At 38.2% G+C, this 14,819-nt stretch overlaps 1 protein-coding gene across 3 annotated transcripts in view; it reads right to left on the bottom strand.

The window, feature by feature from the left end:
- Positions 1-14,819, bottom strand: part of Ccdc102b (coiled-coil domain containing 102B) — a 154,099-nt gene that overhangs the window by 82,978 nt on the left and 56,302 nt on the right. The window lies entirely within an intron of this gene.

Genomic DNA, 14,819 nt, shown 5'->3' with positions numbered 1-14,819 from the left:
CTCTCTCTTTTGTTATTTTTTTGGTACTGGGAATTGAATCCAGGAGTGCTTAACCACTAAGTCACATCCCCAGCCCCTTTTTAAAAAATACTTTATTTAGCCACTGGGTCTCACTGAGTTACTAAGTGAGGCTGAGCAGCAATCTGCTCAGACTGGCTTTGAACTTGTGATCCTCCTGCCTCAGCCTCCGGAGTTGCTGGAATTACAGGCATGCACCACTGTGCACAGCTAGAAATGCATCTCTTAATGAGATGAATGAATAGATTTTTTTAATTAATTTGCGTATACATAGGTGAAATCATTTATTGATAAAGTGAAAAAATAATTACCTTCGGTTTCTATTTATTCTTTTGTCAATGTGAGCACTGAAAAAGTTGATCTCACATGTTAGGTAGAAATAGAAAATGTTTTGTAATAGTCATTGTGTTGTTTTAAATATCCTTCTAATTATGTGGCAAAGCCACATTTTGACTTGATATTAAAATCTTATTTTTATTATCTATATGCTGACCAATTCAGTCGCTCCTACTCAAATATTTTCATGAAAAGAAAAATTAGAAACCGTGTGAAACGTGCAGATTCTGTGTCCCATCCATTAGTCTATCTCTCAACACCAGTGTTTCAAAGTATCTCCCTGTTAGGTACTCTAGACATTTATCCCCACCCCGGCCACATGCTTCCAACTATCACTGAAGATTGGAGATAAACCCTCTGCAAGTTGCTGGAAGGTCATATGGGCAAGAAGAACTTGCTGGCAAAATTCTGTCCTTAGGCAGATTAGTTTAGGAAAGACCGTTCTTGGAAATCTGGAATTGAAAACCACGTCACTACCCCTGTGGTGAGTCGTGGGACGGTGGCAAGGGTGCAGCCTTGACAGCTATTTTAGAGGTCTTCAGGCTGTCCATGTGGCTTAGTGGTAGAGCAGTAGCCTAGGCATGCGTGAAGCCATGGGCTCCATCCCCAACACTGCAAAAAGGGAAAAAAAATTTTTTTTTTCCCTGTCACAACAAACAGACAAAGCAACCGGGTTAGCAAAGTCAAAACTCTAGATATCTGCAAAAAAACCAGGGTCAAGCTTTCCCTGAGTCCTAACTGCAAGTTGGCTAACCAATGCACTGACCTTCCAGAACTGCAGGTGGTGTGTCAACGTCTGTTTGAGATTCTGATCTTAAGGGCTCTTCACTCCAGGACCCCCCACTGCTTCTGGGTGGGTTGAGCTCAGTCTCCTCTGGGTACAGGGTCCCCAGGACAGTTTAATTTTCCAGCTTGCCTCTCCCCCACCTGTGCCCTCCTCCCCTCCGTAGAGGACTGGGGTGTCTCTAACATTTTATTTTTATATTATGCTCACAGTTCCCACCTTCCCGTGTCTCATATTGTTCTGCTGTGCAATGCTGAATCCAGCAAGTTCCCATAGTCGTGCACCGTGCTGAAGAGCATCTTCCTGCTGTTTAAATCCTGGGCTGAGGTGCTGCTGGGAAGTGTGCCCCTCCTCCGACCCTCCACCTTCTCCCCTCCACAACGAAGATCTTAAGCAGGAAAAACTGGCTGAATGTCACAATTTTGCAACTCCTAAATCTATGGTTCTAGTCAATGAGGATCAGTGTGTTGATACCACGATACCCTGGAGACAACCAATGTGGTCCTCCTAGGGGAAAACACTGACTTTTAGTCCTGAAACCCGTCCCACCTAGTCCGTCCAGTCCAGCTACCACTTACAGCAAATACAGGACACAGTAAGATATCAAACCACACTACAGGTGCAGCATGCGTGGCCCAGGCTCCACCTCTCCTGGCTAAATGACCTGGTATCTTAAATAAATTCAAAGACAAAGAGGGGAAAGACATGTGGGGTGGGGGGAAATCCCTACAGACTGATGATACACCTTTAAAAACATATCCAATCAGTGTCTGAAATTTCTGATTGAAATAAGTAAACTTTGAAAAGAAACATTATAATACTAGAAAAATAAAATTTTGAACACTGAATATTTGATATTAGAAAATTGTTTTTAAGTATTAGTTTTAAACTGATATTATTAACATTTATGAAAAAATAGTCCTTCTGCTCTGAGACACATGCATAAATTCAGACAGAACAACACAATGTAAGAATGTGAATGGGGATGGTACAGATAAAAGAGATTGGCTATGAAATAATTACTATTGATGACTAACAAACATTGTGGTGCATTATGTTATTACTTTTATTTTTGTATGTGGTTGAAATTTTCCATGGTTAAAAAAAATTTTTTTTTAAATAGCAATTTCCCTGCTTATGAATTCTGTACCTTGTCTCTGTGAATGAGCATACCTGAAGAACAACCAGTGTCAATGTTTCTATTTATCTCAAAGGATAAAATCTATTAATATATACTCTTTTCATGTTTATAATTCACTAAAAGAACCAGTCAACTATTAAAGACATTATTAGTTTTTGACATAGGCTATATACTGTATGTGTAATAAGAGGCTTGCTTTTTCCTTCTGTATATTGGTGTGAGTGTGCATCCAAGAGCTGAACTACCAAGTTATAAAATTATAAATCAATAGTATGAAAAATAATACACATCCATTGTGCCTATTGGGAATTATTCAAACGGTCATTTAGGATAAGTACTGCCATTTTGTATGCTACTTGACTCTCAGTTGCAATGAAGTAAAGGTTCAGGACTTGCTTCAATAATCCAAGGTTGTGCATTTCAGCTGAGAGCTGAGTTTTGTTCACAGTTACTCAAAGGCCAGGGAGAAGCCAATGTGAGTCCCAAAGAATTATTTATTATTCTTAAGAGATTTTTCCACAAGGTTAAGAGGACATCACATGGTCAGCATAGGGTTGATCTTGACTTGCAGAGAACAAAGATCTGAGAAGTTTAATTTACATCTTATCAAGAAGTTATGTAGTATATATTTCAGATAAAATGTTATAGTTCTTTGTGAAATTGTATGCTAATCTACATAATATACGTGCAGAGAGAAATGATTATAAAACTGATCAGTATAAAAAACTTTGCGAAATATCTGAGAAATAGAATTTTTATTTAGAAGTCAATCGCTATCCTTTATCCCATTTTTTAATCTGGAAACATGACTGTTTTTTACTTAATTTTTGAGTTACTCATTTCTAAAAACTTCATGGCACTAAATCACAGCAAATATATTTAATTTCTTAGTCACAGGCTCCAAATAAAATTTCTAGCATTTTGATCCAAGAGTAACAGCAGAGTAGTTGAAAGGATACTATTAAAGAATCAGGAATCTTGTGTTTTAGATGTGGTCTTGACACTCATAAACACTGAGGCACGTCAGACCTTCAGTTACTTTACTTTCCATCAGAGGAGAAAGACAGACTAGATTTCAGTTTAAGTAACTTTCCAATGTTTTACAAAAGCAATTGAAATGATGTCTATCAATAAATTAGTAAAAGGAAGAATGACTAAATCTTGAAACCATGTAAAATTCAAAGTTTTACACAAAGGACAATAATGCACTTTGTTCTTTAATTCAGAAAAATGTTTTAATTAAAAATAGTTCACAAAGTTGTAACTTAAAACATATTACTACATAAAACTATACTACATAAAAAGTGACTTATTTTTTACATATATGACATATTTATATATATGATATATTTATATATATGTGTGTGTGTGTGTATATACATATATATATGACATACTATGTGGAAGTATTTTCAAGAATATTATTGAAAGTGATTCCCTTGTAATGTTCTGCCTTAAAACTTTTAAAACTTTACAGATTATTATCTAATATCCTTCTTTTTCCTCCACAGCCCTGATTCTTTCAGTTCACAAAGAAGTTGAAATTATTCATATCAAAGTTATTGGTAGAAAAAACACATTTTAGATCTTTGCTTGTAGATAAATAGACTTTTAAAAGAATTAGCATTATTTCAATCTTAATTAAATATTGCCTGAGATGTACCTAATTACTATAGTGTGAAACTAAATCAAATGAAATAATCATGTTTGAATATAATTTACAGACACTAAAACATAGACTCTAACTTCATGAAATAAAAATTAGTGCTAATTTTGGTCATAATTCGAGAACATCTTACAATTCTTGTATGGCTTTGGAAATTGACTTTTTTTTAAAATCTGACTTAGTACTTCTCTATCAAACAAGAAATAGTGAACTAGAATTTGTCAAAATTGAAGTTTTCATTTAAGAAAAATAACATTTAAAAAATTTACCTCTTGGTCCAGACATGCCTCAAACACCTAAATGTTAGTATTTTTCTTTGGGGAAAGAAAATATTAAACCTTTGTATATTTTTTTCTAAATCAGGTTTTCATTTTTAAAATCAGCATGTTTATGTTCTTTATTGGGTTATAACAGAAAAAAAAGTGCTAGTGTAGGATATTATTTGAATATATTATTTGAAACTATTTGAAATTCATGTAAAGTGAAAGAAGCCAGTCCATAATTTTATTTTATGTTATGATATGCCTAGAATGGGTAGATCTATAGCATGAAATGAATTGGTGGCCACAGAAGCCACAGGGGTCACAGGGATTAAAAAAAAAAAATGCGTTCTGAATGCAGGTGGACCCCAGGTCCTTCTGAGGCTGATGTAAATGCTCTGAAGTTGATTAGGGAGAAGCGTATATGATTTCGTGAATATATTAAAACTACTGAATTGTATACTTTGGATGTATGAATTATATGGTATGTGAATTGCATTCCAATAAATCTGCTAAAAGCTGTAAAGAGCAGAGATTGCTTTAATCAAAAGGATTATGGCACTTGTGCCTTCCAATTTAACTGGAAATTGCAGAGAGCCTGTTTGAAGCTCTCTTAATCCAACAGACTGGGCTGACAGGGGCTCAGGCTTCTTCTGTCTGATTGGGGCCCCTATCTTAGAAAGAATCCAAATCCCACTCACTCACCTGTTTGGTGCCACAATTTAACACTGAGAACGGGGCTCAGCAGGGGAATTCATGCTTCTCAAGTTCAACACTGAAATGGTTCGTGAAGTTGCACACAGGATGCCGCTTACTTTTTAGGTAAGTAAGCTCCTCTAGGAAACACTCCATCTTGGATAGTTTCTCACTGATCCTGTGACTTTCAGTCTGTTAATGCATTCCCTAACTCTCCCTCAACATATGGCGTTCTTGGAATTCTGGCTGCAAGAGGAGTCCGACCTGTGTGCTTATTTCTCCCAACCAAATAGCTGACAAAACCACTTTTCTTCTTTGGGGCCTTGTGCCTTTTTGTGTAAACAGTGCAGATATCTAGAATCAGCAAAAACCTCCTATGTAGTGGAAAGTTAAAAAAAGAAAAAAGAACAATGGTAAACAGGACAAAAGTAAGCAGTCCTAATTCACAGTGACGTCCCGCCCTTGTCCCACAGCATTCATCTACCCCATTAAGTCCATTTGTAAGTGGGAGTCGGACACTGAGGTAGCAGAGGAGCCCGGAAGGAAGAAAGAGCGTTTTTACTCTCAAGGTCATTACAACGGAGGGGACAAACAGGCGAGATGACCTGCCTGTGCAGGTGCTATCAATCTGTGCGCGCAGGGCACCAGCGCCATGAGGAGGAGCGCCACCTAGCGGAGGTACGGGACTTGCAGAAAGGGAGATAGGACCGTGGTAAACTCAAGTCTTATGAATCCTGATTTCTTCAAAATTTGGGGACAAAGAAGAACTAGGGATGAAAGTAAATATTCATAATGATAAACACAATTCACAAATATTGGAAATCTGAAAAATACCATGAAAGACACAAAGTAAGAACAACATGATAATTTTTTTCCTAGATTTTAAATTGTAAACACTTTAATGAGCTGGTCCTGGTAGATCACACTTGTAATCCCAGAGATTTGGGAGGATGAGGCAGGAGGATGGCAAGTTCCAGGCCAGCCCCAGGAACTCAGCAAGACTCTAAATAACTCAGTGAGATCCTGTCTCAAAATAAAATATAAAAAGGGCTGGAAATGTGACTCAGTGGTTAAGCATCTCTGGATTCAACCCCTGTACCAAATAAATAAATAAATAAATAAATACTTTGATAAAGTTTTAGTCTGGCACTGACTTTCTAGTATACTTTTTCTTAGAGAAAGCTTAGCCTTTCTTCACTTGGTCATTTTTTTGTGAATTAAGTCAGGATAAATAAGATCCCAGTTCCCATGTAGGTCTATTTGCCATTTAGAAATATTCACTTTTGGAAGTTTGTCTGCCAACATCATAGATATCTTTGAAAATATTTTCTGGGTAGTTTTCATTTAAAAGTATGTTGCTCTATCAAGGCAACTCCCATATTGACTACACACACAGGAGAAACAATTCCAGAATTATATTTCAGTACCTACAAACTGCACGTAGCTTCTGCTCAACTCTGACTTGGCAAGATGCCCAATGTTTCCACAGCTGTTCCAGGTCCACCAGAGAAGGCAAAGTTGCAGAGGAAAAGTCAGGGTGGAAGGGAAAGAAATTGAAATAAGTATGTCTCAAATGTCCCACGTTTGAAAACTTCACGAAAATCTGTGGCCTTATTTATATTCTTCTAGGACCTCTGTCAGGGTCCTCGAAGAGGCCCAGGCAAGAGAGGGGCTCTGATCTTAAACTTTGTTAGTGTCCCTAAGTCTTCCTTTGCAGTGAGAAATCATGTCCCTTCTTTGTAGAATGGTGTGTAGTTTAATTTAAATAACTAATAAACAAAATATCAGGTATCTTTACATTAACATATCCTTTACACTGCATATAAAATTATTTTAAGTCAACTTACAAATTTATTTGAGTGGTAAGTTAAATAAAATATATATTTCATTTCAGAGTTGAAGTTACTAACTAGAAACACATGGACCTCTCTGGAGGTCCACAACACAATTGATAGAAGAAGGAAAATTGTTGAATGGAAAGAAGCTGGAACTTGCAGGGAATAGATTGGATCAAATTGAAGCCAGAATTAAGGACAGGTAGTTAGTGTAGAAATAGAAAATCGGGTCAATTCGAGGAAATGAAGCCATGAAGCCATCTGCCTTTGGAAGTTGGAGACTGCCCCTGGAAGAATGGAATATCAAAGATCTCCGGAGCCCATTGATTACCAAATTTACCTGCCTTTATCAAGGACTGCAAGCAAGGAGATGCTAATTAATGCCCCCTGGCCCTTACCCGCCTGAATCACCTTGGCCCTCCCCCTGCCCATGGCTTCTCACTTATGCAAAACCGGGCCTAGTCACGTAGGCAGGAAGGAGAGAGAGATAAGGGGGGAAAGAACTGGAGAACAAAAGGGACTTTAACCTATAAAAGATGTAGGGTGCGCTCACTTCTTGGGACTTTAGAACATCAGCCATGGCCCCCTTCTCCCTGCCGGGAGAAGTCTGTATTATTCCCTTTAAATAAACCTGCTTAATATGCTTGCCTTGGCGTGCTTCTCTAGTGCTTAATCTTCAACATTAGAAGAAGCAGAACTCGTCACCGGTAAACGGCGGTATCAGATTTGGAGGTCCCACCGAGATTTACGCCAAGGTAAGTAAGCTTCTCTCTCCACGCACCCCACATCTGTTTGAGGTACATCTTTCTTTCTGTATCTTTATTTTTGGAGGGCAAAATGGGCACCCGTCGGCTACTTAAATGCAGTTAGTGCAGCTGCCATCCTTAAGACTCGGGTGAGAGGTTTCCCGGCTCAGGCAAGTTTCCAATCCCCTGCTCTGCAGGCATGTTGGGACTCTGCTGAAGCCGTTTCCTACTTTTCTGTCCAGGCCCGGAGCGCAATTGCCGCAAGTACACAGTGTCCCTAGTCCTGATCTGCCCAGGATGCGTGGAGGTGGAGGAAGGGTTGGAGCAACTGCGGGGTTCTCGGCCCGGGCTACTCTCGGGTGGACCCCAAAGGTTCCTTCTCCAGACTCCCCCTCCCGACAGCCCTGAAGGGTATCCAGGCTGATCGGTAGACAATGGCACTGAGGGAAAGCGCCAATCACCCTTGCCTCCGTATGGGCCATACAGTGCACAACACTCCCGCACATCCACTCCCTCCTGGATGCTCCCCTTCCCTTGCCGGTCAGACATTAGGAATTCAGACTGTAGAATTAAGGCCTGGGATGATTAGTATGAAAATGCCCAGGTTCCCTTTGTTCACATAGTTAGCCTTCACTAGTCTATCTAGAGTCTCCCCATTACTGTTCCCATGCTTAAATGTACTCATGGTGTTCTCTTTAAGCTGCAAGAGGGAGGCATTTAAAAACCCCTCCCATGAGACCCTCCAAGCAAAGGGCGTTATACGCCTAACAACCAATAGATGTCCCCTCACCCTCCGGAGATTCCTTTCGTCTACAGGGCAAGAAGATAGGCAAAAGGCACACTTTTTACTTTTGTCATCGTTTTTCATAATTAGGAGTTTATAGTGGCAGGGAGGAAAGCAGTAATGCCCTTAAGTCTGAATCCTCCCAGGGTCTCTAGCACAGGGCAAACAGGGACCCTAGCACTTTGCCGAAGGAGGCCAGAAATACTTTGGCAAAGCCAGGTAGTGAGAGACGGGTTTTCTGGACCGGATTGAAGCTCAAACTTAGGGAGACGTCCCTGCACATAGTCTCCGGCACGGGCGCCTGAGGTCTATTTTTCTTTTCTTCCACTTAGATGGGAGCTTCTCTCTCAACAGTATTGCCAGGTTCACCACTAGCCTGCATACTGCTAAATTGCAAATGAAAAGTGCCTTTCATATGTTACCATGCTTGACAGCAATAATCTCTACCATGAGAGGAGAAAGTCTTGAGGAATCGCCCACTAAGGGAGGAAAATTGAGGGAACCCTCCCAACTTAAGATAGGCAAAAATAAATTTAAGGAGGCTTTTGGAGGATCCTAATAAATATTGAGATGTTACAAAACTTACGCCAGGTATTTGACTTCACCTGGAAAATTATGCTATTAACCAACCAGAGTACAGGCAGTTCCCAGAAACCATCCTAACTGGGATTCAAATAATGAGTAGGATGCATAAAAAACTATTATGCAGCCTTCACGAAAATCCTGCTATTTTCATGGAGAGACTTAGGAAAGCAATAAGAAAGCACACCACTCTGAATCCTGAATCCATAAAGGGCCACCTACTTTTAAAGTATAAATTTATCATTTAGTCAGCCCCAAATATTTAGAGGAAATTTCAAAATTGGCACGTGGCCCTGATCAATCCTCAGATGATCTTCTCCAGCTTGCATCTTCTGTTTTTAATAGACATCAAAAGAAAAAAGGGAACATATAGGCAAGAAAAAGGACTTATTAAAGATCATTCAAACTGATAGAAACTTTTAATGCCTTGCAATAGCCCATGCAATTTGCCCATTTAGGAGTTAAAAAGCAAACTGCCTAGTCCAAGACCTTAGAATAATGAAGCAGTAATTTCCCCCACCCTGTATTTCTTAATTCATACACTTTTATCTTGGATTCCAACTGCTGCTTGGTTTACTGTTAGATTTAAAAGATGGTTTTTCCTGTTTATGCTAGACTCTGAATAGCAATTTGTTTGCCTTTGAGTAACCAGATACTGTATCTCAACTAACCTAGACAGTATTGCCTCAGGATTTAGATGGCCCTCACCTGTTCCGGACAAACCTTAGCTAAGGACTTAACAAAATTCAGAGATAAAACATTCTGTGATTGTTCTCCAGTAAGTAAAGTACATACTTTATGTGCCTCCACCCAGGAGGAATATCAAAAGGCCATTGCAGAACTCCTAAACTTCTTAGCTAATAGGAATTATAAGATCTCAAAAAAATAAAGCTTAATTATGTCATCAACAGGTTCAATACTACAGAAATAACCACTATAGGACAATATTCTGCCCCAGGAAGGGGCCTTACTTCAAGCTCCTGTCCTCAGCTTACCTATGAAGCAAGATTTAACCTGTTTGTCACAAAAGGGGAAAATAAATCCTGGATAGGCAGCCATAGGCAACTCAATAACCAATGGCATATCTCAGTGAGGAACTTAGCAAAGTAGCTTCATTCTCAAAAGAAATGGAAAATAAGGTCTCATAATTTTCTTTGACATCCAACCTGTACTGATGAGATGGCTAAAGTACCCTAGGCACAAGGTTTCTATTCAAATCTGTTAGGTCCTTCCAGATCTCAGTCAAGGCTTACATTGAAATGTAAATAAAAGAAGCCCAAAGGCTCAGTAGGAGACCGGTCTCAAACCCAAGAAAAAAAAAAGGTAAAAAGAGCCTTACTTAAACTCCAGCAAATTTTATGGTGCCTTACTAAAGTAATTAACGGCCGTATCATTTTTCCAGGACTCTTGTTTTTTTTAATTCTATATATTTTTTGAGCTCATGATTTTTTTGATAAGTTCTATTTTTTTATTCAACTACAGCTTTTGAACATCTGTTACATTGCAATGGAGATTCACCTATAAAGTTACAAGGCCTTTGATTTTGTGTTATTTGTATGTCGTGCTGTCTGGTGTTGTCTGTATCAAAACTGAGCGCTCCTAAAATTAAAATTTAAAAATGGATCCAAATACTTTTAATTCACGTGATTTAAAGGTTCAATTCAAATTGGGTAAACTAATGAAAGTAAAATGTCTTTGAAAATAACTCGCAAGTCTCTAGGTGGTCAATCTAATAAAATATTGATGTTAATAAAATGTCTAATATCAATTGTTTCTAGGACTTTTCTTCAACAGGAAAGAGATAGCAAATACTGTTCAGGACACTTGCCTGCTTTCTTGGTTTTTACAGAATAAGTGAATTAGAGTTAACATGTATGGGATTACTCAAATGTGTTTGTAGAGACATCTGATTAATTTTCAAAGTTAAAATGCTAATTGTTAAATAACATCAAGTACTCTTAACTCTTTAAATTCCATGGGGTATCATACTTAAACATTATTGGTGTTTTTATAGGTTGGTAAATAAAAGGGTTTAAACTTGCTTTGTGTCATCACTGAACTAAAAACAAGGTTACTAAGAGTTATGTCCTAACAAGTGCAATTCTATGTACAAAGGGTCCCAAAAGTTTCAACTGTGTTTCAATTAGAGTACTATAAACAACAAAATATTTAATCTTATTAAAATAGAGCAATTTATCTAAATTCAGAAATTTCATAAGAGTTGTTTCAGAATATGAACAAAAAAGGGTCAACAGATAGGAAAGAGAAAATAAGGTTCTGGGTATGGAAATATATTTAGTAAAAGGGAAAAGGAAATGTTTCTGTGTAAGAAAGTGATTGTGTGATGAAATACATGAGGGTCTAAGTAAGTGCTAAGAAAGTCTGTGTACGTAAAGGGCAAGTTTCAACAAGTTTGCGTGTAACTAAGTTGGTTGTATGTATGTGAAACAGCTAAAGCTATTTAAGGTTTTTCCTAAAGTGAAATAATAATGTTCTGATATAAACCAAAGTTTAATCTATATGGTAAAATGACATGGTTAAATGGCAAGGATTTCTTAGAAACACTAATTTACTCTTAACTTTGTGTCTATTAAATTTTTTTCTTTAGAACAATTAGTCTTAAAAATTGGGGTTTATACAATTATGGTTAAACAACTGTTAGAGTATTATACTGTGTTACAGAGTCTACATTTTTCTTTAAAAACTAAATTTGATAAGAAAAAAGTGTCAAGGTAATTGTGAAGTGGTCACTAGTTGTATATTAAATGTGTTCATATTTTTCAGGTATACAAGTTTTAAAGCAGGGAATTTATCCAGCTGCTATTCTCCAGATTAAACTTGTCTGTAATGGTAATTTTAAAGTTATAAAGAGTAAATTTTATTGGGGATTTATTTCTATCATTTAATGTTCTATTATAGGACCTGTTATCAATAGGGTATATGTAAAATTTGTTACTTTTTACACTGAGATAAAGAATTTCAAATGTAAATGTATTTCTAAACATTAGAGCCTGACTTGTTTAAAGGTTAATTTTGTGAAACATGAAAATATTTTGCCACTTTGACACACAAAAGGAAAGTTAAAAGCTCTCTCAGCCTTTCTTTGATTCATGTTTTAGATACAATGTTAAATTGTGTTAATTATAAAGTTTATATAGACTCAGGAAACAGTATATGTGAACTACTTAATGATATTTAAGGAAGAAACAAAAATCAACATCAGAATAAGAACACTTAAGGTCTGTAAAGAGCCATGCCTTACCTGAGATAAGGCTCTGCCTCCCACCTTACTGCATGTTAGAGTGACTCCAGCTTATTTATTTGTTAGTCAGACTTCAGCTTATTTAAAGTTATAGTCAAAAGATTATTTTTTTGTTGTAAAATTACTATGATCTCAAATAGGGAATATAATGTGGTTCTCAGTCAAAATTCAACATAGCTATTATACAAGCTGAATATATTTTTACTCTTGCTAATTTCATTTTGTAAAACTGTTACCTGTTAATGTTTTGCAGAAGTAGCTGCTTCAAGAACACGCAACCTAGGTAACTTGTGATAATAAGCCATCACCTAACAGATAGTGGTAACTTCCAGAACTAATGCAGACTCCAGTTAGATAAAAGGGTAAATAACTGTAAAGTTATGGACATTAAAGTTAAAGCCCAGTACTCTTACTTTATGACTGGTGAGACTGGCTTGCTGGATGATTAAGATCAAACTTAGAAATTGGAATTAAATACAGAAGGCAAGATAGACCAGTATTTGGATCTTTTGCTCTCAGTCAGCCTGAACCCAGGGAATAAGAGGACTTTTCTAAGGAGTGCTGCAACTCTGGGTCACACAACCTCCTGATCAAGGAGATTGTTGAGACTAGAGGCTGAAAAATCACTCAGTGCATCTGCTGCAAAGGAGGGTCATGGAAAAAGGGAGACATCCCTTAATGCTTCCAAAGGAAGTCACCTCATCAAGGAGACCCCACCTAACCAATGGCACTGGTGGAGCTAAGAAGCTGCTCTTAAGTTCTCTACAAGTGGCCCCTGTGGGAACTCAGCTGACTCTTTAACAAGACAGGAATCAGGTCAATTTGACCAGCTTGATCTTAGACACCCAGCAAAACAGTGAAAACCAAAATATAATCATTCTTGGGCATTTAAAAGAAATAATAGTTAAATGTAACTTAAGATGTACACTTGTATTAGCCCACTAGAATAAAGACTGGAAGCTACAAATGAAAGAAAGATTCTTCAGCAAATGTGCCTGATAACTATCAAGAGAAACTGCCAGAGTCAGAAGTTTTTAGTCAGTTTAAGGCCTGCAGACCTTCCTAAGCTACACAGGTAGACTTAACCTATGTTTGCTCATATGATTAGCTATCCCTAAGTAACAGAAGTATAGAGCTCTCTACTAAACACAGGTTATACCAATAAAGGGATATTTTACAAAAATCAGATGACATTAAGTATAGCTTAACTATGGTTTTTTTTTGGGACATCTATGACATTAAGAGTTAAATGTTGTGTTTACATTCCTGATAACCTGGACAATGTTAAAGTTCCCAAATAAAGGCCTTGTCCTTTCCAGCCTTTGCTAGGCCTAGTTATGGGAACAATTTCTCAATTCTTCCACCCGCCTGGTGAAAGATTGACTTCTGTCATTTTCATGATACTCAGTGGCATGTTCCAGATGCTGCAACATTTACTTTGTACTAATCTCATTTCAGTACTCATGTCTTTTTGTTCTTCTATCATAGAAGCACCCACCCCCAGATGACTTTACAACCTGCTCTTCCCCAACCAGACTTCTACCTTGGACCCCTCGATTGACCCGATTTTTAAAAAAGGAACTCCAAACTGCTTTACCCCTCGCTGCCCCCTTTCAGCTTCGAAGCAGCCAGAACGACCGACGCCCCCTTTTCCTTAAAGCAGTTAGGAGTTCCTATAGCTAAAGGGGGGAATGAAGCCAGAATTAAGGACAGGTAGTTAGTGTAGAAATAGAAAATCGGGTCAATTCGAGGAAATGAAGCCATGAAGCCATCTGCCTTTGGAAGTTGGAGACTGCCCCTGGAAGAATGGAATATCAAAGATCTCCGGAGCCCATTGATTACCAAATTTACCTGCCTTTATCAAGGACTGCAAGCAAGGAGATGCTAATTAATGCCCCCTGGCCCTTACCCGCCTGAATCACCTTGGCCCTCCCCCTGCCCATGGCTTCTCACTTATGCAAAACCGGGCCTAGTCACGTAGGCAGGAAGGAGAGAGAGATAAGGGGGGAAAGAACTGGAGAACAAAAGGGACTTTAACCTATAAAAGATGTAGGGTGCGCTCACTTCTTGGGACTTTAGAACATCAGCCATGGCCCCCTTCTCCCTGCCGGGAGAAGTCTGTATTATTCCCTTTAAATAAACCTGCTTAATATGCTTGCCTTGGCGTGCTTCTCTAGTGCTTAATCTTCAACATTAGAAGAAGCAGAACTCGTCACCGGTAAACGGCGGTATCAAAATTATGACTCCTGAGAAGGTTGATAGATGAGCCAGATTCTTCAGAGAAATGAAACCAATTAGATGTTTGTGTATGTGTTTTGCTTTTTAGTGTGAGGGTGTGTATGTGTTTATATCTCAGTATACACATGCACAGAAATAATTATGTAGACTAAATCCCAAGATCTGCCGTTAGCAGCTATAGATTCATGAAGTCAGGAAAAACCCAGCATTCAGCTAGAAGGAAGGCAGGCTGGAGGCATTCCCAGTCATTACTGGAAAGGTCAGAACTTTGCTGTTTTTAGGTCTTTAATCTATTAGATGGGAGATACCTACTCCAGGGAGGCGATTTGCTATACCTGGTCTCTGGATTCAAATGTCAATCTTATCCAAAATACATTCACAACCACACTGAAAATAATTGACCAAGTATCTGGGCAACCTGTGGCCCACTCAAGCAGTCACATAAAATCAAATGTCACAGTAGGTCTTTGG

Source organism: Sciurus carolinensis, chromosome 15 (assembly GCF_902686445.1).
Source record: "Sciurus carolinensis chromosome 15, mSciCar1.2, whole genome shotgun sequence".
NCBI classification, from domain to species: Eukaryota; Metazoa; Chordata; class Mammalia; order Rodentia; family Sciuridae; genus Sciurus; species Sciurus carolinensis.
Note: the sequence above shows the minus strand (reverse complement) of the source record. Positions and strands in the feature narration are given on the sequence as shown.